We start from the raw sequence: 3,847 nt of genomic DNA on the forward strand, positions 1-3,847 counted from the left end.
CTACCAAATCAGCTCAGGCGTCCATCCCTCCCAGGCCTGTGGTCAGTGTTTATGTAGCAGTTCTTCCCTGTACTAGTCAGGAGGCTGTCTGCTAACAGTGCAGCGAGTAGACACATTTTCCAAACATGCTTTCCATTGCGGCTCCATCTCTTGTCCTTTGGGTTCTTTACTGAGCCTTGGCCTTCTTTCTGCTGGCAATCAAGTGTGGAAAAGAATGTCTTCACTGCTAGCCTGTGACTCATGATGGCGTCTTCCATTCTAAAAGTGACCCAGGGACATTCCTGAGAGGCAGCTTGGAAATGACGCTCGGCAGTCACAAGGGCCATGAGTAGAGATGGGGGCTTTGGATGGCCTTTGTGACTGTCAGGTAAGCAGCCAGGAGAGCATGTCCTTCCTAGGTACCTTGTGAGACCCTCCAAGGGAGCATTGTTATATATGGCCTTGGCACACCCATGCTGGGCCAATGACTTGGAAATAGTATGATCAGGAAGCCAGAGGTGGTTACAGTCCCAGAACCCTGGAGATAGTCAGGAAGGTGGTGAGTTCAAACCCATCCTGGGTTATATGGCAAGATCCTGTCTCGACAAACACACACACTTTGCTCAAGAGTCAGCACAGAATCTAAAGTTGTGGGCTCTACCTACATCTTGTGGTTGGTGGGCAGCCTGAAGTGCTTCCTTTCAGTGCCCGTAGTACTTTGTTTTGTTCTGAGACAGGGTCTTACTCTAGCCCAGGCTAGACTCAAACTCACGAGAGATCCGCCTACTTCTGCCTCCCAAGTGCTGGGATTAAAGGTGTGCATCACCATGCCCAGCATCCCGGTGGGTTTTGAATCACCTAATTCCACCAGAAAGCCAGCATTGGTGTGCACTTGTAGCTACATGGGACTTTCCAGTGCGCCCCTCCCAGCTTTCTTTACTTTCAGGTCCTGGGCACATGAGCTCTGCCCTAAGCATGCAAGCTGCTCTCCGAAACAACCTATGACCATTCTGCAATGTTTTTGTTGATCGCCATTTAAGTACTTGGACTTTGGGCTCCTCACCTGTGAATTGTAGAATTATATCTCTATTTTGTGGGTTTTAACACTGGACAGCTGCTGGTGATGTGTCCTGACTGGCATCAGCAAGCTTCAGCCTGTCGCATCCTTCTGTGTTTTGCCCTTTGGTGATCCCTCCATAGCTAGGACAGACACAGAGAACCTGTTTTTCTGTCCTGGCGGCACTAGAAGCACACTGTTTGCGCTGCCGCCGGACGGCTGTGGCAGCTGATGGCATGACTGACTGACTGTCTGCCCTGACGTCTCTGCAGATCTCAAGCTTCTCCTGTTGCGTCAGTTTCCTGTCTGCACCTGTGATCAATCTCCGAGTCTCCTCCAGTTGAATTCATTTCTTGTGGCAGTGACTAGTGTGTAGTTAAATCCCCCGTGAGGTAATTATTTCCCTGTTCTTAGCTGCAAATCATGTTCTTTTTTCTACCAATGATATCTTCATGGTTGGGTTTCTGTTTCGTGCCTCAGCTTAGAAATTTTATAGAGTATTTAGTTCAGCACAATAGAAAGCCATTCTGTGAACATTGTGTGTGTGTGTGGGGGGGTGCACACAGGCATGTGCACATACCTTAGTTGGGAAGCTGATTCTACGAATATCTTAGAGAAAAAAGCATCAGGCTTTTTTTTTTTTTTTTTTTTTGCGAATTGGTGGATACATTCCTCGTATTTATTAATCACTGGCTTTGATGTTAGAGGTCTTTGTAGAGCGACATAAGAACTGAATTAAAACATTGTGAACATTACAGCTTAATAAATGTTTACTGTAATTTTGTTGTTTGGACTCTTGGATGGATTTCTTCACTTTCGTGAGGCATCTGTGGTAACTCCCCTAATTAGAGATTTTTATTTTTTCAGATTTTATTTTATGTGTAAGACTGCTTTGACTTCATGAATTTATGGATACCTTATGTGTTTCTGGTGCTCTCAGAGGTCAGGAGAGGATGGCAGAGCCCCTGGAATTAGTTACAGATTTTTGTGGGCCACCATATGAGTGCTGGGAAGTGAACCCAGGTCATCTACAAGAACAACAAGTGCTCAACCACTGAGCCATCTCTCCTTAAGAAAGACTTCTTTATCTCTGTGTATGAGTGTTGTGCCTGCATGTGTTTTGGCACTGTGTGCACGTGGTCTCCTCAGAGCCCAGAAAAGGACACAGATCCACTGGAGCTGGAGTTAACAGATGAATGTGAGATGCCATATAAGTGCCGGGAAACAAACAGGGATGCTCTCCAAGAGCAGCCAGTGCTCTAACCACGGGGCCACCTCTCCAGCCCCATCATTTTTATTTATATTTATTTTTTATTTTTGAAATTGAATCTCACTATGTAGCTCTGACCGTCCTGGAAGTTACTGCATAGACCAGGCTGACTTTGAACTCACAGCAATCCACCTGTCTCCGTCTCCTGAGTGCGGGGATTAAAGGCTTGCACCACTACTCCCAGCTATCTTAAAATTTATTTATGTAGGCCGGGCGATGGTGGCGCACGCCTTTAATCCCAGCACTCGGGAGGCAGAGGCAGGTGGATCTCTGTGAGTTTGAGACCATCCTGGTCTACAGAGCTAGTTCCAGGACAGACTCCAAAGCCACAGAAAAAAAATTTATTTATGTATACAGTGTTCTAACTGCATGTAAGCCTGCACACCAGAAGAGGGTATCATATCTCATTACAGATAGTTGTGAGCCACTATGTGGGTGCTGGGAATTGAACTCAGGACTTCTGGAAGAGCAGTCAGTGCTCTTAACCTTTGAGCCATCTCTCCAGCCCTTAAAATGATTTTTAATTCTCCTTTCGGATCCCTTGGAGCTGGAGTTACAGGTATTTGTGAGCTATCTCAGATGGGTACTGGGAACCAAATGTGATTCCTCTGCAAGATCAGTGCACACAGCAGCAATAGCAACAGAAGTGCTACTGAGGACGGGAGAGATGGTTCAGCAGTTAAGGGCACTGGCTGAGTTCAATTCCCAGCAACCACATGGTGGGTCACAACCATGTGCAATGAGCTCTGTTGCTCTCTCCCAGCCTGCAGGCAGAACTCTGTGTACATAATAAATAAATAGTATTTTTTAAAGTGCTACTGAAGGGTCGCAGAGAGAGAGTGGGGGGAGGGAGGGAGGGAGGAAGGGAGGGAGGGAAGGAGAGGGAGAGGGGTCAGGTTAGACATCACAGGAGAAAAGATAGGGCTGCATTGTGAAGATATGGAGACAACACAGTGGAACACTGGGGCCCATGTGGCTGGTAGGATTTGGGGAGCTAAGCCTGTGGTTCTCCGAAATCCTGGGGTGGGATTGTGGGAGTGTTGGAGGAAGCCAGCTTGCTAGTCTCCCGTGTCCTTGGCTTCAGCTAGTGGTGACAGCAGGTAGGTGCTGCCCTCTAGTGGTGCAGGGCTCAGTTTCGGGACCCTTAACCCAACACGTGCTCCAAAGCTAGCGTGGTTCTAGGAAGCGGAGATTCTCCAGTTCTACTCAGCAGCCGCCATTCCAGCTCTCCCGTGGGTCTGGGAAGCTGGAGTGCCTTAGCTCTTACATCTGCCTTTCATTACAAGTTGCCAGCATTATAAGTTTAGACCCTGGGGTCACAGGTTTGGCCGCTCTCAGTGACCAGAGTCTACAAGTCTCTTATTTTCTAGCTTCTTACCTACCTATATCCTTCCGTTATGTGAAACCCTGTCTCAAAAGACAAGCAAAAATCTGGGATCAGTGAGATGTCTGAATAGGTTAAGGTGCCTACCATCAAGTTGGTGACCTGAGTTTGATGCCTAGGACCCACATTGTGGGAGAAGAGAACTTACTCCCTAAGT

Source organism: Arvicola amphibius, chromosome 10, assembly GCF_903992535.2.
Source record: "Arvicola amphibius chromosome 10, mArvAmp1.2, whole genome shotgun sequence".
In the NCBI taxonomy this organism is placed as follows: domain Eukaryota; kingdom Metazoa; phylum Chordata; class Mammalia; order Rodentia; family Cricetidae; genus Arvicola; species Arvicola amphibius.